Source organism: Mixophyes fleayi, chromosome 1 (genome assembly GCF_038048845.1).
Source record: "Mixophyes fleayi isolate aMixFle1 chromosome 1, aMixFle1.hap1, whole genome shotgun sequence".
Taxonomy (NCBI): Eukaryota; Metazoa; Chordata; class Amphibia; order Anura; family Limnodynastidae; genus Mixophyes; species Mixophyes fleayi.
In genome coordinates, this window is record NC_134402.1 from 84,445,259 (window position 1) to 84,468,925 (window position 23,667).

The following is a 23,667-nucleotide window of genomic DNA, read 5'->3' on the forward strand; positions in this document are numbered from 1 at the left end:
CATAATTCAGAGTTGTACAGGACTACATCATAGTTTTTTTTACACCTGGTAAGAGGCCATCCACTACCCTCTGGCCCCCGCTTCTCACTTCCTTTACAACTTCACGCCAGTCTCTGAGCTTCTCTCCCTCACTTCCTTCTTTGGCTCTCTGAATGGACATCCTCCCCACTCATTGTCCTGGCCACTCCCTAGAACAGGATTAGGCAACATTTATCACTTTGGGTGCCAGTCGCTGAACATTGCAAGCCAAAAAAAAATTAGGAGTGCTGCCACAATTAATAATTTGTAGTCTGTAGACTGCAAGCATAACTGTGTTTTTTAGTCTTGGAAACTCTCACAACAATAACTTCAAAGCAGATAGAGAACTCTCACACTGGGGTAATCCAGTCTGGAAAATCACGGGTTGAAAATCAGTGAGAAACCCCAATATGCAGAATAGTACTACACCGCACAAGATGCTGCTGTGTTCTGTTAGGAAGGATGAAGATCAGGAGAGAAGGAGGAAAGGAAGATGGGAGTCGCGTGCCACTCAAAGTGTTGTCGAGTGCCATCTGGTGACACGGGTGTCCACACCTGCCTTAGACCTTGTCTCCTCCAAACTCCAACCATGGCACTTGAAAATAACTTGGTTCCTACAAAAATTTTCTCACAACACCGAACAGCACACTACCAACTTTAAGGGCCTACTGCCTGCTAACCATCAGAGACCTTCTGTCCCTTTAACTGCAAGGACCTAAAAGGCAGCCACCCTGCTACACTTGCGGGAGCCTATCGCTCCCCTCACCCAGAGGCCTGTGCCTCTCTACACTGAAGGGCCTCGTGTCCTGCTACGCTCAAAGGGCCTCGTGCCCTGCTCAACTCTAGGGCCTCGTGCCCTCCTTACAGCTCAGAGCCTGGTGCCCTCCCTACAGCTCAGGGCCTTGTGCCCTCCTAACAGCTCATCAGGGCCTTGTTCCCTCCTAACAGCTCATCAGGGCATTGTGCCCAATAAACCCCTACTGTGGCCGTCCTATCTGCTGCACAGGCCTAGTGCCTGGAACATGCCCCCAGGCCTTGTGCCCAGAAAAAGATGAAGATTTATGCTTAGCTGCTCCGCGCAGGTAACTCCACTTACAACGCCATCTTCGGGTCTTCCAGACCCTATAGCCGCCAGCGCCTCTATTCCCGCTCGGTGCTCCCGCAGTCTTCTTGGCGGGGGCACTCTTAGCCCTTACAAGGGCTCCCCGCCGTTTCCACCGGCATCTCTGGAGCTGAACGTTCCTTGGCATCCTCTTCTTCTGCCTCCGCCGATGGTCTACCAATATGTTGCGGCTTATAAAACCGCGGGCGTGCAGACATCATTGGTCATCGCTGCGAGCCCTGATTGGCTACTGGCGGCGCCAAAAGTTTGAATGGTCCGAGGCAAGCCAGGATTGACTCGCCTATCCGGCCACTGATTGGCCAGCAGCGGGAAGTGAGCCCCGATTGGCTCACTTGCCCGCTGCCGCCGGAACCTGTAGGAAGAGAGGAATACTCACTGCTGGAACGATGAGTAGCTACTTTCTTCACCCTCTTCCCAGGCACCACTCCACATGGATTTGTAAGTTTTAGATTATTATCATTATTATTATTATCTTTTATTTGTTAGGCGCCACAAGGTATCCGTAGCGCCGTACACAGTACAAACAGTGGACTATACAGGGTGAAACAGTACAGAACAATAAACAAAAATACCAATACTTCAGAAGCTCCACACAGGCTAATACAATAAGCATGGAGTAGAAGAACAGGTGAGGAGACAGGAGGGAAGACGGCCCTGCTCATGTGAGCTTACATCCTAAGGGAGGTTGGACAGAACAGGCACAAGGGGAGCCAAAAGAGAGACGGGAGAGCGAGTGGAGGAGGAGAGGTGGTTAAGTGGATGGTTGGTAGGCTTTACGGAAGAGGTGAGTTTTCAGTGCACGTTTGAAGGAGCACAGAGTAGGAGAGAGACGGATGGAACGAGGGAGGTCATTCCAGTGAAGGGGGGCTGCCCGGGAAAAGTCCTGGATTCTGGAGTGGGAAGAGGTGATGAGAGTGGAGGAGAGGCGGCGATCATTGGCTGAGCGCAGGGAGCGGGCAGGAGTGTGAATAGAGAGGAGGTTAGAGATGTAGATGCGACCAAGTCTGCATACAAAGGTATCCTTATGCATTTTTTAGGTGTGCATGCGCAGTTCAGAAATGCTTATTTTAATAGCAAAAAACAGACATACAGACATACATACATACAACTACACATGAGCCCCATAGTGTGCATTAGAATAAAACCCTACTCAGAAATAAAGTGTAATTAAGCAACTAAATACATGAATGGCAGTACTACTACAGTACTTCTTGTTAGTGGGCCAAACGCATGCCTCTGATTTCATAGCATGGGGTAAATGTATGAAGCTCCGGGTTCTTCAACACCCGCGATTTCGGCGTTTTCAGCGCTTAAATTTAAAGCGGCGCTGCCTTATAAAGGGAAGTTTCCCTCTACAAGGCAGCGCCACTTTAAATTTAAGCGCTGAAAACGCCGAAATCGCGGGTGTTGAAGAACCCGGAGCTTCATACATTTACCCTCGTAAGTGCAGTTTAGAAATTGTTCTTATATGTTTTACATACCCTAAAATATTCTAGCAAATGAGTGGTACTTTATCCTGTCTGTGACTCAAATACCCTCATTGCAGGATATATAAAGAAGGCTTGTGTATAGTTCTGGAAATGAAATAATCATTGATGTACTAAGGATTGGACATGTTTCAAGCAGTCTGTTATTCCCAGTTACCTCTGAGCAACACTGGCAGCAAAAGAGAAGTTGTCACTACTAGGGAAACAAAGCTACATTTATGCATCTCTCTTTCAGCTAAGTCAGCCCACTCCCCCTGACCCAGTACGTCTCTCCGGCCCCTTTACTAGTACTGTACCTCATTCTAAGCACATTAGCGCAGGCACTGATCTATCAAGAGGTCTACGGGACGTGCAGGAATTTTGCAGAAGGAACAGGTAATTTCTGCAGTTTTAAATGCTTTATCAAAACATAAGATGTGTACGTATGTATCTCAGTATATTCACATATACTGGTCATAGAGTTATATCAGGATCATTTGTACAATATGAACTCATGATACTTAGAAGTGTCACCACAATATAGCAGTTAAAGGGAAAGTGATAAAGCACTTGGCAGAGGGATCACTGATCCAGTGGGTGGAAATCAAGCACTGGAAAGCATGATGATAGGAGAGTGCTCACCCGTCTTACCTGCAATACTGACATGTTACCAGATTCTTGTACCTGTAGGTTCCTTCGATGTGCAGGAAAGTGATTGATGATACGGTGATAGAAATGCCTTATTAATATCAAATTAACTCAGCTAAATATTTGTTATAAATGATTGATGAGTAATGGTCTCAAATAATATAATCAAAGAGATACAACTAAGAACACTATCACAACTCTAACATTAAAAAAAAAATGTACAACCAACTAGATGCTGAGTAGTTAGATGAAGAGGGTCACATATACATTATGTCATTGTTGCCTACTCTTCTGGAATCTCCAGGACACTTTCATTAAGGGAAATCTCCCACATTCCAAGGAGAACAGGCAATTATACAAGAAGGGCTCTTACTGGCCTGAAAGGTGGACAAGGATGTGCTGTGATGATGCAATTTGTGTCTTCAAGCTTTACCCACTTAATCATGCTCCTGCTCACTTCAGTGAACACTGAAATGCTTTACCCCCCTTACTCCATAGCATGAATGGTGTAATCAAGTGTCGCCCAGCTCTTCTTTTCATATCTTCCCTCCACATCTCCTGGATGCGTTACATGTTATACAACGATATCTATGAACGTTGTCAGGGGAGATGTGGGCCACAATAACAAAGCCCAGGTGGGCTGAAGGCGTGGGCTAGGACAGGGGGTTAGAGGAACATCCTGAGGTGGACTCCCATTGAATGCCTTGGGCTGGCAATTCAGCTTGCTGGGTAATATTGGATGATGCCTGAGTCCGTCTGTGCACAGGACCAATATTGTGACAGAGAATGATGCCGCCGCGACCATTATTACACAACTGGCTGAAGCCGGCCCAAGGCATTCAATGGGAGTCTTTCTGGCATTAGCATGCTACTGTGGGCGGGGATCTTGTGGTTGAACCCTGACCCCCGCACCAGAGGCATCTGGACTAAGAAGAGAGAAGACAGAAAAAAAGAAGACAGGAGAGAGAAAAAAAGAGATTACATCAACTTGTATTTAGGTAAGCGCATGTATTTTATATGTTTTTACAAATATACTATTATATCTATTATTTTACAATAAATAGCCTTTCAGATGTAGAATATTTAAAATATATATAACTTTTAAGAAACAACGTTTTATATCTTTTATAAACATATTTATATTCATAAACTTTATTTTCATTTAGTGCTTGTTATACAGAAGCTCACCAGAGTTACATCGCTTCTGTCACTTAAACTGCTGTTTTCAAGCCTTCCACTTTATGGAGACGTTTTCTGGGGACAAGAGCCAGTCAGTGGGAGATTTAAAAACAGTGGTTCAAGTAGAAAGAGTAGTTTGTAGTAGGTTAGCTACTGTGGTGCCCATATAATTAAGTATTTTTTTTTAAATAAATATAAATAATACAAGAATAAAATATTTTTAAAGGCTTCTTTTCTGGTAATGCCATTTGAGGATGGTTTTACCAGAACTGGGAGTACCGACCTTAATACTTGAAAAACATGTTCAACAGGCTCTACCGATGGGGGTTATCGCCAGTGATGATCCCATTACTGGAGCACTGTCAGCTGGACAGTCCTATCAGTAGGGCCGAAACAAAACAGTTCAAACTTCTTAGAAATTGTAATTGTGTTGATCCAGAGAAAGACAGAAGAAAAGCTCCCAGTGTAACCATTTCTTTCCTGATCAAAAAATGGCAACAGGGCACATTCAGTGGATCAATCACCCCCACAATGTCCATTATGGATTAAAGCTACAAAAAGGCATCCATTACATTAATGAATTTAATGCATGTGCCTCATATGGTGAGGGATTCCACATCTACACCACCCTTACAGTAAAGAACCCTTTCCTATGCTAATGATGTGATGTTACAGAACATAATAATACTTGAAGGTATTATTGAGTTCTAAAATGAATCAAACTCATTTGATAGTCTATATTTTCCAATAAACCTCTCTGGCTACGTGTAATGTTGCTTGTAATACATAGCAGGAGGTACACACCCAAATAGAACATTACAAAATCATTGTTTCTATTATATTTTAAAGCTGCCCTACCACCTAGTAAAATGTGGTAGTGCAAGACTCTCTAACCCTCCCCTTATACAGAGCCCCGTAGGCTGCTAGCTTTTGGCTAGTGCTGTGAGAAAACTGGAAGAGCCCCAGGAGGAAAGGGGGGGGGGGAGGGGGGGAGGCGGGAGGGGAGGCGGGAGGGGAGGCGGGAGGGGAGGCGGGAGGGGAGCCCTACCCTACCAAATTTTAATAGGTGCAGCTTTCAGTGATGTTTATTTTTAATTATGGAAATGTAGAAAGGAATTATTATAATTTAATATCTTTTTATAATCTTATAATGTATTTGTATAAATTGCTAACTGTAGCTAATATTAACTTGAAAACACACATAAAAGTAAACTTTAAAAAATAAGACAATTGGAAATCTCTAAAATGTTTCTCACTGCTCCTCTCTTGGTACACACTGGCTCAATATTTTAAATGACATGTTTTGGAATATAGTAAAGCATATACTGGTATTCAAGGCACTTGATGTATTTTCCATTACAATGTGTCCACTTGGAGCAGTGTACCATTGGAGTTTATGATTGATATTTCCTCCCACTGTGGCCAAGTATTGCACTTCCTACTTATAACAATACGTCCATCTGTAGAGAGAAACTAGGTTCTCTGTTCTGGACTTGGAACACAATAATCAGGGCATAAACATAGGTTAAGTGACGTTCAAAAAAAAAAACCACAATATTTTCTTATCCTATGTAAGTAACTGTGCCTGAAGGAGAGAGCTATCTATGTAATACTTTTTATGTGAATATAGGAACATAAAGTGCATCTTTGAATGCCAATGTGTTGCTGACGTACTTTACATACACATCATTTATTAGCAGTGCCCCAGTGGTACATGTAGTTCAGCACACAATGTACACACATCACTATGCTGGAGTAAGCACAGATCCTCACATCCACAATAAATGTAATGCCCAGCTTCCTGATCATTTTATAATGTTTACATTGGTTTATCTTCCAATATTATTATATGGAAAGTGGGTGGGAGGAATGTAATTGTTTTCCCTTATCATCAACAACATTTATTTATATAGCGCCAGCCGATTCCGTAGCGCTTTACAATTGGGAACAAACAGTAATAAATCAATACTGGGTAATACATACAGAGAGGTAAGAGGGCCCTGCTTGCAAGCTTACAATCTATGGGACAATGGTTTGATACACAAGGGTAAGTGCTACATCATGTTTTCCATCACAGAAATGTCTAGGAAAGCTTCTTGACATCTAATAGTTGAGCCATACATTAGGAATAACGTCCTTTACTACAGCAACATGAAACTGGTTATTAATCTTTTACAATAACAATTTTTAATAATTTAATAATGTTTGCCATCTTATTCCAAAAATGCCAAATAAAAAGACCAGACCATACATGTGTGGTATCCCCCAGAGTATTACACACATGTTGTCTTTGCCAAACCCCACTTTCTTCTGGCCCTGCCAGGGCCTTCTTTTCCATTGGGCACGATGGGCAGCTGCGCGGGGACCCCACGGGCAAGGGGGCCCCATAGGCATGGCTCTTAATGAGAATAAATAATCCTGCAAAAGAAAAAAACCTGCAAAAAAAACCTACAAGGGTCACTGAGCAAGTACATCTATCTATCTCTATATCTATATCTGTATACATCTATATATCTGTATCTATATCTAGCGGCCCTGGTGCACTGCTTTGCCCGGGGGCCCATAATGTTGTTAAGATGGCCCTGGGGCCTGCATATGAAAAGCCTGAGAAAAGCTGGGTCTCAACTTGTTGCTTGGGTTTTGCAAACACCATATTTGTCACATGAAATACCTTGTTGTCACATATCTCCTTGGTAAAAACAGGGGTGGACCTAGATTTTTTTTTTTAGGGGGTGCTATTTTACATAGCCACACCCTCCTTCTTTGATTGGTTGGTCCCAGCTGCCCCTGCCTTATTGTTCCCGATGATCAGACATCACAGCAGCAATTTTAAGGTTTCACGATTGCTGCTGGGGGGGGGGGGGGGGGGTTGATCGCCCCCTCTTGATCCAGCAGTGGGTAACAGGGTGGCATCCCTTAATGGAAAATTCCAGTTTAAGGGACTGTTTTTAGGTTTTAAGTGGCCAATTCAATTGTAAAAATAAAAAATCACCACGTAGTGTCGTAGAACGACTGCGAGACTCTACACGGTTTTGGTGAAACATCTGCTCACTTTTACTTGCGCCTCATAGTAAAAGTGAGCATTACTATTTACCGTATAAACTGTAAAAATGGGCTTTGTCTTTAATAAAGTATCGTATTAAAAAAAGTGCTGGGAATCATCGGTTCTACGGAACCGTTGCATAGTAAATATACCCTGTAGAGTGGAAATTACAGAGCAGGAGATATTGTCATTATCTCAAGAGCTCTACTGCTAGAGGTCTATCTCACTGTGGCATTTACAATGGATTGTAGTTTAACTAGACAGGTGAGGGAAAGGCCAGAAAGGAGAGAAGGTAAGTAGTCAAGAAGGGAGATAATGACAAAATGGATAAGGAGTTTTAGTAATGTCTAAAGTAAGAAAGGTGTTTATCATTCCAATGATTGAAGGAGGATTTTCCTTGCGGGTAAAACTTTTCAGGTACTAATTAAAGGTGAGAAGATATTGATACCAACTATCCAGCCTCAAGAATCTTTGTATATTATATGTGTCCCTTATTAAATGTATTTGCTGCCAATCCTAGGTAGAAAGTTAGTGCACTTAGCACTATGCACTCGCCATCAGCGACTGTAATATAAATTAAACATTGGCCACCAATGAATAAGGTATATATTACACACTGGCCATCCACGACTGGACTATATGTTATACACTCACTATGTATGACTGGTCACTGATGATTGGGCTACATATTATACACTGAGCAACATGTACTGGGCAATATATTATGATATTATTATATTACAAACTGACCAGGAGTGACTGAACTCTGTTATATATTGGCCAAGAGGTGGGGGCTGGGTTTTATATTATGCTTTAGTCATATCATCATCATCAGCTATTTATTTATTTATATATAATTCCGCAGCGCTGTACAGAGAACTCATTCACATGAGTCCCTGCCCCATTGGAGCTTACAGTCTAAATTCCCTAACACACACACCCAGACCGAGAGAGACTAAGGGCAATTTAATAGCAGCCAATTAACCTACCAGTATGGTTTTGGAGTGTGGGAGGAAACCGGAGTTAAATGCAATGATGCTATATTTTATCCACTGACCACCAGAGACTCAGCAATATATTATATTATAAACTAGTCACCAGAACGGTGGTAGAACTACAGGGGATACAGCAGCTAATGGGCCCAGAGGTGAGGGGAGGTCCATAGCCACCGCACACCATGCAACAATGATAGATATTAATGGTGGGTGCAGACATTAACAGTGGGTGCAAGCAGTTCAGCCATTACCTGCACCCAGTGGCGGATCCAGGGGGGGGCGATCGGGGCAATCGACCCCCCTAGCAGACACTTGCTGCCGACGGGCTGCACAGTATGTGCAGGTCCGTCCAGCCGTGACAGGCAGGGACAGTATGCTGCCCGGCTGCTCTGATTGTGTTTAAAACACAATCAGAGCAGCCGGGCAGCACACTGTCCCTGCCTGTCACGGCTGGACGGACCTGCACATAGTGTGCAGCCGTTGGCAGCCTAACATGTTAGAAAGGAGGCGGGGCCTAAATCGCCTTCCCCCCCCCCCAAATCTCCCCGGGTACAACAGTTTTCTAGATCCGCCCCTGCCTGCACCTACTATTATCCAAAAGCATGTGCGGTGAAGCCCAAACAGGTGGACTTAATGTGTAACGCCTGCGGGAAACAATAACACGCATGTGACCATACCTGATTGATCATGATGCAACCATTGAGGGTTCCTCAAAAGAGCTCCAGGTGGGAGTGTATCAATTGTACTTGATGTCTTGTACCAATTGTCCTTGCAGTGATTCCTCAAATTTGGATCTTCCTATCTTGTAACCTCGATCAACAACACCCTGCAAGAAATAAGCATAAAACAGACAAGGACAAAGACAGGGACCACGCACATAAAATCTCTGCTTGATTACTGTGTACGCTCTCCCTTTCAGCGGCTGTGGGGGCAAACTGAACAAACACCTCACTACACCCTACTCACAGAAATACACAATAGAGTGGATAGTGGAGAACAGTAGTACACAGTAAACAATAATAGTGAGACAATGCAAACATTTACACAATACAAGCACACAATAGGGAGCATCCCTGGCCTTCCTTTAATGGGGGCCTGACCACAGGGCGCAGGAACACAGGGAGAATTACAGGTCTAAGTGACCACTACAAAATGGCTGGCATGACTTTTGGTGGCAAATGGGATCCAAGATGGTGACGATAAGCCAGGCTTGGTCTCTCGAACTGGAGCTGATCTCCTACTGCATGTAGTTCTACAATTGTCCCCCAGGCCTAGTGCCTGAATTATAATGTGGCCACAGGCTGTGCCCGAATAAAATGCAGAGCAGTCCTACAGCCTTAAATTACTGTGCCCCAAAATGTATTATTTACTTGACAGGCTATGAACCTATCCTACTGTGGCCACAGGCTTCTAAGTCTGATTAAATGTGTCCCAAAGATAATATAATGGGGCCTACAAGTAACTAATGGGACCCCCGGGCCTTATGCCAGACTACCTGCCCTAAGGATCTAGAGCCTGAAAATGTGCCTATGAGCTTTGTGCCTGACATTGGTAACAGTGACACTGGTACAAAGTATGTGAAACATACTTACCTGCTCCGTGCAGGACCCAGGTCTTTTCTCCGCCGCTTCCTCCTGTTCGGGGCTTCACTCGATTGAAGAGGCTCCATTCTCTTCAATCCTCGCCAGACAAGTCCTCTTGACTGAAGAGGTTCTCTCCTCTTCGCGCTACTGTCTCTCTCTTTTTGTCTTCTCTCTTGAGCCTCCTGCAATGGTCTGACCAGATCAGTGCATGGGGCAGGGTTTAGTGACCTGGCGAGCCATGTGCGGCTTGTCTCGGCACAAAATTCAAATGGCCGACAGATTCGTTGTCACCAATGCCAGGATGCACTGTGATCCGGTAAGGCTGTCTCCACCACTGGGAACCTCTCGACAACCACAGACCCACTTCCCAATAAAAAAACATGTGCTGACCACAGGCTGGGCTTTATATTATCTATTGGTCACCAGGGATTAATCTTTATATTATACACCCCCAGATACTAGGCACAATATTATTATATTAAATACTAAATTATATTTTATAAATTGGCTAAGAGGTCTGGGCTATGTATTGTACTCTGGAGACAATGTACAATGTGCTATATATATTATACACTTTCACCAGGGACTGACTGTAGGGTACTAGATAACATGGTTTGTACTTCATACATTTCAACTAGGGACTTAGCTATTTATTAATATTTTATACACTGACCGCCTAGAGCTATGATAGATATTACACACTAACAGCCAGGAACTGCCCTTCATAATATTATACATATGCCACCATGACTGTGCTATATACTAAACACTGGCTATCGGGACTGAGCTACATGTTAGACACCGAAAATCATGGACTGGGCTATAAATGATAAACTTGTCAGTAGGGACTATAGTATATATTGGCCACCAAAGACTGTGCTACATATTTTAAACAGCCCATTGGGGAATGGGTATATGTTATACAGTACATTGGCAAGGTATATGTTTTGGCCACCTGGCCAAAAGGTTATTTACCATATATTACACAAAGGTAACTTGAGACTGGGCCATATATATAGTATACATTAGCCACCAGGGACTGGACTATATTAGTATTATATTATACACTGACTACCTAGGAATAGGCTATATAATATACAATGCCACCAGGGACTGGGTTATATATAATATATTTGCCAACTAAAACTGTGCTATACATTATACACCATTATACACATTATTGACCACAAGAGACTGAATAATATAAGAATATATTATTATATTACACACTGGCCGCCAAAAATTGTGCTATATAGTATACACTGTCCACCACTCAATGGGCTGTAAATTATACACTGGCCTCCTGGAATTGCCCTACAATGTATTTGCTACTCAACAGAGACAGTGCAAAATGTTTTTATATTAGAATTTGGCCACCTAGGACTATGCTATATTTTATACACTGATCACTGGTGACTGTTATATATTAAATACTGGCAATCTGGGACTGGGTAATATATTATTATATTAAACAGTGACCACCAGGGCTTGGACTATTTTTTGTACATAGGCTATATATTATATACTGTTATATTATTCAGTTCTTGGGCTATATGTTATACACTGGTCACCTTGGACGGTGTTGTATGTTCTACACAGGTCACCAGACATTTGCCAATATATTTATATATTGTACACTGGGGACCATGAACTGGGCTATATATTATACATTGGCCACCATAGACTGTGCTGTGCATTACTGACAATCATTGACTGTATATTATACACTGGTCAGCAGGAAAAAAGCAATACATTATTATCTAACACAGGGGACATCAATAAATGGGCTATACAGTATACATTGGCTACCTGGGATTGTGCTATATATTAAGCACTGGTCACAAAACACTGGTAAATATTTTTATATATAAATACAGGGCATCAGAAACTGGGCGTTATGTTATACATTGGCCATCCTTCACTGTACTATATTACAAACTGTCCATCAGAGAAAGTGCTGTATTATATACACTAGTTTTTAGGCACTGAGCTATATTCTATACACTTGCCACCAGGTAATGAGCTACAGGGGCAGGCTGGGCAGGGGGCAATTTGCCCCCCGGGCCGGTCCTATTGTTGGCTACCTTGGGCACTGGGCCGCCTACATTTTTTTTCCTTTAAAATGTTCCTATATGGCTGCTGAGTTGAATCTTGCCCCTCTCCCCTCCAGGCTAAAATTTGCTAGCCCTCCCCTGATGAGCTATATATTATTCACTGGCAACCGGGGCTGGGCTATATACTGTATTATACACTGACTAGTGTATAACACTATGTATAGTTATGGATTGCACTATATATTATACACAGGCCACAAGGGAACTGGGCAATATATCTTTATATTATAAACTGGCTACCAGGGACTGAACTATATATTATTTATTAGCCACAGATGACCAGACTATCTATTATCACTTCTCATCCATCCCTAGTAGCTCAATTTTTGGGTTCCAAGAATCTAGAATGTCCCACCAAACATGGGATTCTTAAAAGCTAGTTTGTCCATTAAAAAATTTGTATTCAGGTTTTTGCTTGAGACTGTAAGTCTGAAGAATAAAACCTACACAGAACAGTATTTCATATAAGGGAGTCCTATATCACTCCATTTACAAATCTCAGCATGTTCTATTTTATTAAACAGATTTTCCCTGTGCTTGTGTCATCATACGGAGCTCCAACTGCTTTCACTCTCCAGGTTTGCTTATATTGGCCCATTTGCCAGTTTTATTTTTCACTGATCACTCTGTGGTCAAATCATAAAAACGAAAAGAGTTTGTGGCGCCAAGTAGCCTATCCACTATTAGACCACTGGTTTTCTCTGGACTCGGACAGAAAAAGAATCCTGTATTGCAACTTGTAACTAATGCTACATTTTAATGTTATTTTTTGGAGGTTTTAAGCAAATGTGAAATTTAAGCGATCATTCTCACTAGGGTCTTATGTGTCAGTACATTCAGAAGATGAATATGGAGCTTTTTCTGAAGCCCAGCAAGGTACAGCAAAAGGTCTAAAATATCTTTTTGTTAAAGGGAGTGTTTCTCCACGCAGCTTTATACATTCTCCAAAGAGATAAGACAAATATGTTTATGTCACGTGATAATTCCCCTGATTGTTGTGGTATTTATGCCAATGTAATGCTGCCATGCAATATTAATTATAAAGCAGCATTAGAACATCTTGCATGAATGATGAATGTATATTATATTTAACTTCAAAGAGGACCAATTGAGGTTTTATTGTAATTGTCTATGGAGGGTATTTACAAAGCGTACCTGATGCACTAATTAAATGACCTCCTATGGCTTTAATTATTTGCTGTGTTAGTGATGTTCTTCATATGTAGAAAGTATCATATCCATCCCTTCCCTCGTGTATGGCATTATAATTTACAATTGACTGGTATTTATTTATAAAACTGGTGCAAAGAGCAATGTTATACTAATAAAAGTTGTATCTGATTGGCTACGATGGGCAGCAGAATATATGTTCATAACCCCCTGTAAACTGCATAAGTGAAGCAACAACTTCAGTGTATATAAGGAACATTTGTGCATGATTTGGAATATTATAACACTTGCCGTTTACTGCTATTAGTATAACATACACAAGGGTGTATACCATACTACATATCCATTCTCTACAGCCATCACATTGTGGACTTACCTCCTAACGCAGGTCACGCAGTTCCTTCTCTTTGGGCTTGCCCTGTTCTGAAGCGTCAGCATGTTCGTCCAGCTGTTATAGTTTGGCCTAATGATTGTTGGGAGTACCATTACTGAGTCCCAGTAGAATTATTATTATCATTATTATTATTCATTTTTATTTATAGGGCGCCACTAGGTGTCCGTAGCGCCGTACAGGGACAAACAATTACAATACGAGGTAAGACAGCACAGTACAGAAAACAATAAGCACTGTAACTCAGTAAGCTCGAAGCACAGCTAGAGAGGGGGGGGAGAGGGAAGATCCCCATACGCTGGAGCCCAAGAGGGAGGGCGCGGATGACAGGAAGACCCCCAGAGGGGTGAGGAGAGAAGCGAGAGGGGTCGGAAGGCAGAGGGTCCTCGAGGAGGAGGGCTAGGTAGCTGGAGAGCAGAGTTAGAAGTGGTGGAAACAGGACGAGAGATGAATCCATAAAGTTACTTTTCTGCCTACCCTACTGAATGCTACTAAATTTGCAGAAAATATTACCAACAAGGTGCCCTGTGGAGGTAAAATGATACTTAATGTGGAGTCATCTGCTGCTCCGTAAATAAGTGGTACCATAAATCAGATCTGCAACATATTCAAAATGTTTGACGATCTCTCCTTGCCATCAGCCAGAAACATGCAAACATCCATTTGCACTTTGACAGTGTTCATGGCCCTAAAGAGCTTCACAAAGCAATAAATAGACATTGGGAGACAAGATTCAGAGCAGTGGGTTACAGTAAAGTGGTTGGCACACTGAAGATTCAGAGGCAGTAGTCAGGGGCTAGCCTATTTTATAGGGGAGGATATAATCATTTGGGGATTGTCAGACTGAAGAGTCAATACTAAAACAGTTCCGCAGGGCAGATGTCTGAGCACTTAGGAAAGGCAGCAGAGATCTCAAACAAAGCAGTAGGTGTCAGGAACCCCTCCAGCCAGTACAACAAAACCCGGAATCTGTTCTGAAAGTCTGGTGTTCACTGGAGCCCCTAGTGGAAGGGACAGACTTGGCTGCAGACAGACAGAGGGTCGAGAGATGTGTACTGACTGGGGAGAACCCAGGGATATTGTGAAATAGCATACAGCGGTGGTGAAGTCCAGGCAAAAGGTCAGGGCTGGCGGCAAACAACAAATCCAGGAAACAGGCAGAGATTGAGGTCACAGGCAATACAGCAGAGTACAGTACACGGTCCAAGGTCATACACAGCAAGATCAATCCAAAGGCAGAGAAGGGGAACTGAGCAGGTAAGTATGCACAGAGCAGGAACTATAACCAGCAGTGAGGTCCAGTTCTCACTGCCTTAAATACTATAATAGACAAATCAGAAAGGAGGAGGACAGGGCTGACAATGAGCCTCAGGAGGCTGCTAATTAATTACTAGCTGGGAACTAGCATAGGTAATAACATAACCAGGAAGCATGTATAAAAATATAAATGAACCAGTTTAAATAATATGAGAGCTCCCCCTGGAGTTGGAGGATGTCACTACACCCTCCTGCATCTATGCAACAAGGATAATCCCAAAGAATAAAACCAGAGCATAGAAATAGAGCACACGCCCGGCTGCTAGATCACGCCAGGATGTGGCGTACCACCGCGGCTCGTGACAGTAGGTTTATCCTCAGGCCTGAAGGCCAGGACAGAAGGTTTATCCTGAGGACTGTAAGGCAGGGCAAAAAGTTTATATTTAGGCCCCAGAGGCCACACAGAAGGTTTATCCTCAGGCCAATGACAAAGTCAGACATCTCAGTAAACTTAGACAGTGCAGTCGTCTCAGACACCTCAGGACAGGAGGCAGCAACTGGAATAGATGCAAATGGTGGCATCCTCAAGACAGTATCCCTCTACAGCTGGTTGGATTGACAAAACCCTTTCTGAAGCAGAATCCAGGGTAATTTTTTCCAGAGAAAAAGGCCAGCCATGGAGTGCAGTATAAGCAGCTCCTTCTACAATGCATTCCTCTTCTGTAAGGCAGGGATGTGGACCATCTACAGGTCCTAATACTTCAGAATCTGGTACTTCGTCCCTGTGATGGGGAGCAGGGTTCATTAATGGAACTACAGCGCTACTGTACAGTGTTCCATGTGACTCCTAGCAACCATCTATAAGCCAGGCATTGTCAACAGGTGAAGTATTTGCCGGGTAGGAAGCAGCACCTGGACTGGGACTGATAAGTACAGCAGCTGAATTATCTTTTATCAGATCAGGCAACAAAGTAAGCCGGGAGCAAAGCTGGATCATATCAAGCTGCAGGGCCTGCAATAAGGATTAATTTGAATAAGCAGGGACAGATGTGGCTCCAGCAAGGTCCATGTTAGTGGGTTAGATCATTCTCTCACCAAAACATATACCATTTTGTATCTTTAATGTAGGGTAAACAGGAACCAGGTATGCAATGTAAACAGTCACAGGTACATAAATAATGATAAATGAGTCCAAAGAATGGTTGTCATTGGCTGGAGGCCAAGCTGGACAAGATAGCAGGAAAAATACAGTTGTCCAGGCTAAACAATGGCAGGTCTGAAGATCCACTGGTACAGCGGTCACTGGAGTAAAGGATTACATACAGGACTACGCTGGGAATACTTGCAAATATGCCAAACAGGAAACATGGCTGGAAAAGCAGACTTGCACACAATGCATAGACCAAACAACAAGCCCAGGTCAGGCATAATGGAATTCCTTAACATTGGAGTTTGGCCAAAGTTCATGTTTCCAGAATGACAGTCAGAGGGTACAACAGAAGATCTCTGAGACTGCAGTGCAATAACAAACTATGATTTAGCAGAACTGCAATGCAAAAGACCCCTATTTAAATGGCAGCAATCAGGCCTCATCAGGGGTAGCTATAGAGTAGTGAAAACCAGGAATACCTACTGAGCATGCTCATGGACTCACCAATGTTATTAGAAAGTGAATGCCCCAGGAAAGGCAGAATGCAATGTTTTTAAAAAGTATACAAGCACTTTAAATGGCACATTCTACTAAATAGGTGGATACCGTAGTGTGATCACTTTATCTACCTCTGCTGTATGCTTATATTCTGTATCTGTCATTTTTCACTTTATTGATGCTAATATACTGTAATTAAAACGGTGAATGTTGTCTTCACTTTGCAGCAGAGAGGTACTTTGGGTCCTATTAGAAGAGAAATACTACCTACTTAAAATCATAATTATCATTCGTATTATGCTCCTCTATTGTTGCACAGCGGCCTACTCAAGGATTTAAGCAGAGACTCCAGAGAATAAGAAATAATACATCGGTCAGTTGTCTCGCTAGCCGGCATGACTGATGATAATCATATTCTGTTTAAGTCTTTGTTCTTAACACATTCTCTCTCATTACATTTTGACTGCAAGTGTCCTCTGCTTTTGTGCAGAAGAGCTGAATGTAATTACGTTCAGTGGATATAGATGAAGTACTAAAATGCAGTCTGCATATAATGTAAACTACAACACATGAAGTTGCCCATTTACTAATACCTTACTGTGAAAAACTAGGTCAGTTCAATATCCTTCCCTATTCCCTGGTCAAATCTGACGTGTTTAGTGCTATACAAGAGAGAATAAGAGTTTGAGGGTTCGCAGCAGCTACAAGTATCAGAGTTCTAAATGTCTTACAGTGGGACACAATAGTCAGGTCAGAGCACAATTCTTTTGAAGAGTTAGTACCACTATATTGCCGAATTCCTCTGGCTGATTAAATCTAGATTAAATTATAGGGGGAGGCATTACTTGAAAGTTATGCATAAATCAGTAAACCTGTCTGTGATGGGGACAACTCATTCATATAGTTATGAAGAGTTTTAAATACTTCCTTATCCAGAATCAATATCAGCATGTTTTTAGACCTTATCATGCTAAATAAAACAAGGATTCTCCCATATCTAAGAGTAATTTTGTATTATTATTTAAAGCCAAGCACCCAGATTTACTAAAACTTCTAAAAAGGAACAGCGGAGGCATTGCCTAGAACAACCAGATTTAGCCATCATATAAATTGACCCCGCTAGAGGGGATGATTTCTGAATGAGGAAAACACTGGCCCTGCAACACAATGAATGATGCACAAATCCATTTATCTCCCCACGTATTGTGTACATTTCACCAACATTACACATTTAGACACTCCCTGGCTATCACTTGCACCTATATTTGTGGGATTGCAAAGTATGCTGGAAATGCACATGGTGACAAATATCACAGTCCATCATACTCCCACTTTAACACCACCATCATTATATAGCTCAGTACAAGGGCACCTACCACTTACTCAGGGTTCCTCCAGGCTAGCCCAGTCTCTTTACATCCCTGGGCTTGGTGGCTTTGAATGTGCAAAGGGCCCCTACAAGTTTAAAAACAAGTTTAAAAACAAGGCTGTCTGTTGGACGTACTGTACAGCTTACATCACAGTTCTTATAATGAATGGGCTCCAGGCCATCTCTTGATAAAGTTCATTCCTTTACTGAACATCTCCAGCACATACTTAGCAGGTGCAAATAAATAAAGGATAGTGTTCCACAGATGTTGATACACATGCAGAATTGATACATCACTTGAGTGTCCTTGACTGCCCGAAAATGTACTCAATGGGGCAGATTCAATTAGCTGCCAGTAAAAATTAGCATGTATTACTAACAGGAAAATAACGCACAGACGTATCATGCAAGAACCTTGCAGCTAACTGAATCTGCCCCAATAACAGTAGCAGTGCTGCCATGTAAATGTAATTATTTGAATAAATGATTTATGCCCATCCATTTTAAAGTATACTTGTTACCAACTTAAAGTCGTGGAAGCCATTGTTGGGGATGAACCAATATTCAATGCAAGTTCCTTGTATTGTGAAAATGAATGAGCAACATTGTGCCCTACTGCAGCCTCCAGTATTTTGCAAAGAAGACTATATACATTTGCAAACAAACATTATCACTTGGTAATTGGCAAATACTGTCATAAAAGGGGATTAAAACCATTTGCACAATTTTTGTCCAATGGTGTTTCATTCAGATATGTATGGGTTAGAATGATGCCTGACTACTGAGTACATTCTGTACACAGATGTAATATATGATGCACTCTTGCTGCTATCCAGCCCACTTGCCAATACAAACTGTGCCGTTATCATGAACCAAACGTTGGTTTTAAAATTAATTCTTAGATCTATTGTTTTGTATATCATTGTTTCTAAGACTAGAATCATGCTGGTGTGGTTATTTTTATCTTGATCATGCTGCATATAATTCTTTAACATCAGTACTGAATAAACATGTGTTAATACCACTGGCACATAGATGATTCACCCTCTCTTGTTCCTTATTGAAATTAACCACTGGTTACACAGTAGTTTAGGATTCATGTAGCTCTACTAAAATGCAGTATTGCATCTGTAGAAAACAAATACTATTGTTTAGCATGGAACGGAGAAATCTTAAAGAGTTTCTTTAGAACCATAAACCATATGCTGTACTGTGATGCTATGACAGTTTAAATGGTAAGCATGTGGGTTATGCTATTATTATGTATTATTATTGCTTCGAGATGGCAGTGTCTTTGGGCAGTGCATCTTGGATGGGGGGAGTAGGGTGAAGATGGTCTTATCTAGATGTTCTTTGCTGGAGGTGGGCTAGATGTCTTGTATGGCATCCACGTGCACAAACAAGTTGCAGAATGAGATATTTAAATGACCTTCAGGAGGTGGAAAGTGAATATTAAGAAGGGTTTTTACTGGCGTATTGGGAGGTCAAAGAGTCTCTTTCCCCAACAATAGGTTATGCTCTTAACCACATCCTTGACGGCAGAGGAGACCACGTGTCAGTCTGTACTTTCAGGGGGACACATTTTGTAACTTCAAGGGTCAAAAGGTTCAAATACCGAGTTAATCAAATCATTAAAATGTAATTGATAATTATTTACGTGACATATAATGAACACAGATCCAATGTTCTCTCACGGTCATAACTTATTAAATACGTAACTGAGGCTCAAATGAGCAATATTTTAGAAACATAACTGAAAAGTTGAAGGGCATGAAGGGATGGTCTTAAAGTGGTAATAGGAAGAATTGAAAATTTGAATTGTTCTTTGTGCATTTCCACCTTGGCCTGCAATCCAACTGTCACACAAATTGTTTACACAGAGGCACGTTCTAAACTAGGAAGGGTGTGTGTACCTTGGTGGTCATATAAGTGCATATGCCAAAATGAAACGCCCTGTGCATCTGTACATTTTGCAGTTAGTAGATGAGCCTTTAGAGTACACATCTTTCTCCATACCACTTAATTATGCCTCTTTAGGAATAATAGTCTTTCTTTCCATGGCGACACACACATGCACATTTCTGTAAATATTTTACAATCAAAGGCTTCTGACATTAGATCGCACTGATTACACATCCTAATGAGTACATGTACATTGGCATCTCTTACCACTAATCACGTGACCTGCTGTGTCCAATGGCCTGGGCCATTCTGCAATTTATTTTGAGCTCCTCATTGATTAGGCAGCATGTTTCCCAGAAGAAGTGCCAAATGCCACTAATATATACACTTGGGTTCCCACCAAAGGACCAAAGACGTACTAAAATGTTAAATAACTTCTCAGTAAATTTGTCCTGTTATGTGTGTTTTTGTGTGTTTGCAGCTCTAGTGCAAAGACTGATGTGGATCATTACAACTCTCTGATTGTACAGCCCTGGATATAATATAGTTTACAACAGCAACAACAATAATAATAACTGTCCCTATCTTCCAGGGATGGTCCCATGTTTTACAGATTCATCCCTGGAACTTTTTCTCTGTAAGAGTGTCCCTGTTTTCTGTTTAGGTCCAACTAGTCACTGCAGACCCTCTTTTTCTGGATATTAGATGCAGGTCTCATTATCTATTGTTATCCTCATACTATTTATTAAATATCATCATTTAAAAATTTTAAAAAAACATTATAACCACATTTATGTTATACAGCCCATTGGAGTGCAAGTTTAAACACACCTGCTTAGCAGTCCATTGATTTACCTGAACAACAAATCTTTCATGAGTACTGAACAGCTCACACATATTACTACTAATGATTTGGTTACATACTTAATGGTAACGTTTGGATTAAATGAGTTGTATTGTTGGACAATACTTACAGTTCATAGCCAGGTCAGTTATACAAATTATCCTTGACTCCTCTCTCTCCTTTGCTCCTCACATTCTCTCTCTCGCCAAATCCTGCCGCTTCCAGCTGCGGAATATCGCACGCATTCGGCCCTTCCTCTCCCAAGATGCCACTAAGGCTCTTGTCCACGCTCTTATCATCTCCCGCTTGGACTACTGCAACCTCCTCCTTACCGGTCTCCCCCGCACTCATCTCGCTCCCCTTCGCTCTGTACTTAATGCAGCCGCTCGGCTCATTTTCCTTTCTCGCCGCTCCTCTTCTGTCTCCCCCTATACCAATCCCTTCACTGGCTCCCCTTCCCCTAAAGAATAGTGTTCAAGCTCCTCACACTTACTTTCAAGGCCCTCTCCAACTCCACTGCTCCCTACATCTCCAACCTTATTTCCATCCACGCTCCATCCCGCCCTCTGCGTTCGGCTAATGACCGTCGCCTCACCTCCCCCCTGGTTACCTCCTCCCATGCTCGCATCCAAGACTTCTCCCGCGCTGCCCCCCTTCACTGGAACCAGCTCCCCCGCTCCATCAGAACATCCCCCAACTTGTCCAGCTTCAAACGGGCCTTAAAAACCCACCTCTTCCTCAAAGCCTTCCAGTCCCCCACCTAACCGACCTCCTTCCAGCCTCCCACCTACCGCCCTCCCTATCCTGCCCTCCTCCTGCCTCCCTCCTCTTAATTCTCCTCTCCCCCCTCTCCCTCTCTGCGTTCTCCCCCTTTCCTCCTCCCACCCTTGTGTCTCTGTCCGTCCTACCCTTCCCTTAGATTGTACGCTCCTTTGAGCAGGGCCTCCTCTCCTCCTGTTCTCCTCCACCTTAACTCTGCTCTACAGCTCCTTGTCTCCTCCGTGAGGTCCTCCTGCCCTTCTGCCCCTCTAGCTTCTCCGCTAAGGGCTCTCACCCTTCATCTAGCTGTACTTTGAGCTTCTGAGTTACTGTGCTTTTTGTTAACTGTACCGTGCTGTCTCACCCTGTATCGCGTTTCTGTATGTCCCTGTACGGCGCCACGGATACCTAGTGGCGCCTTATAAAAAAAATTAATAATAATAATAATTAATAATCAGTTATTCATCATTGCACATAGCACAGACAATCCTGCATTATCTCTTTTAGCCAGCAGATGGTGCTGCAAAGCCTTTTATGGATAGGGCTGTGTGTTTTGAAGCTGTTTAAATAATTGTTACAATTACAAACAAAACATACACTGACAGGGAATCTAAGTAACTAAGAATTCCTGGATAAAGAATTTCCCTGACAATATCCTGGAGTGTCACAGGCTCTAAGCATAGAAGATGTATAAACCTGAGTTTTCAAAGTGTGATTTTTATATATGCTGTGTACTTTGTATCATTTAATTGATACAATAATAACATATACAGCTTTGATGTGCAAGCAGAGCTACATTTGACACTTTGTTACTGTTATACTGCCATGGCTTATTTTATACTTTGTGGGTCTGATTCTATAAGGCGCGTATCTGCTGATTTTGAGCATACTGTATGCAAAATCACTCTGCACGAGCCCAGAACTGGACCATCCGCCAGTAAACGCAGCCATGTCTGCTCCGCCTCGTACGCAAAGAACACTTACTACGCTTTCAGGGAGGAAACGGGGCGGGGGAAGGGATGTTCGCTAGTAGTCAATATACAGTAAGGGTGTGCCAAAGTAAAGCGCCCGCAGCCACCTCCGCATCAAGCTTTGGGCATCGCAAAGTTACTTGTTTTTCTGCTGTATCTCTTGCTCCAGCTACAGGGCTAGTCTAAAGCTGGGTACACACTACTGAAATTTCGACCAACTTTTTATTCCGAGCGATTTTACATGCGATCGATGTTCCGATCGCTCGGTCCATGGACTGCATACATACTAGCCTTGTTTAGGACGATAAAGGGAAGAGCGGATGTCCCTTTAGCGACTTTTTACAGCCATGTTGTCCTGAGCAATGACTGTATTTTCATACTCACTGTTGTGGATCGGTCGGAAGTTTATACACACTACACAGCGGAAACGAGATTGTAACAAAAATATTAAACGGTACGACCAACCAAATGAGGTGACAATCGTCCATTTGGTTGGTGGACGTTCGACCATCGTGTCACTGCACACACTGACCCGACTTTTGAACGAGCGGTCGTATGTCGGCTGTTTGAGCCGATTATTGGACGAAAACAGTGTAGTATGTACCCAGCTTTAGTCCTGATCAATAGTAATAATCAAGACTTAGGGCTAGATTTACTAAGCTTCGGGTTTGAAAAAGTGGGGATGTTGCCTATAGCTACCAATCATATTCTTGCTGTCATTTTGTAGAAAGTACTAAATAAATGAAAGCTAGAATCTGATTGGTTGCTATAGGCAACATCCCCACTTTTTCAAACCCGCAGCTTAGTAAATCTAGCCTTTAGACTTGATCAGTAGTAATGACACACATTATGCGTGCCATAACGTGTGTGCAAAAAGGAGTAAAAATTAATTTTTTGTCCAGTAGATATTGAGAACAGCCTAATAAATATACTTAATGAGGCAAGATACATTTTTTTTTTTTTACTGAAAAAGTTTTTTTCATTAAGTTTTTGCAAGGATTTCAATGAATACAAAAAAGAAGGGAAATAAACTTATTTAAAAAAAAAAAAAACAACAGTTTAATTTTTTTTTTTTTTACCAATAGTGCCTATAATACAGGTGACATTATTCATTTATTTTTTATGTGTGTTCTTTTGCAAATTTATATTCCAAAGAGCAGAGCGGACCTACACCCAAATTTATGTGC

The 23,667-nt window shown here is 42.2% G+C and overlaps 1 protein-coding gene across 2 annotated transcripts in view; it reads left to right on the forward strand.

Annotated features, from left to right (window-relative positions):
* The first annotated feature begins 2,902 nt into the window (after window positions 1–2,902).
* Window positions 2,903–23,667, forward strand: part of SCRG1 (stimulator of chondrogenesis 1) — a 28,254-nt gene continuing 7,489 nt past the window's right edge. Inside the window, exon 1 of one of the 2 annotated variants that reach the window (XM_075189496.1) lies at window positions 2,903–3,003. The gene's annotated coding sequence lies outside the window, so the exon portion shown is untranslated. Of the gene's footprint in view, window positions 3,004–4,205; window positions 4,254–23,667 lie in introns of those variants that run through there. The other variant, XM_075189497.1, reaches the window with a different exon arrangement.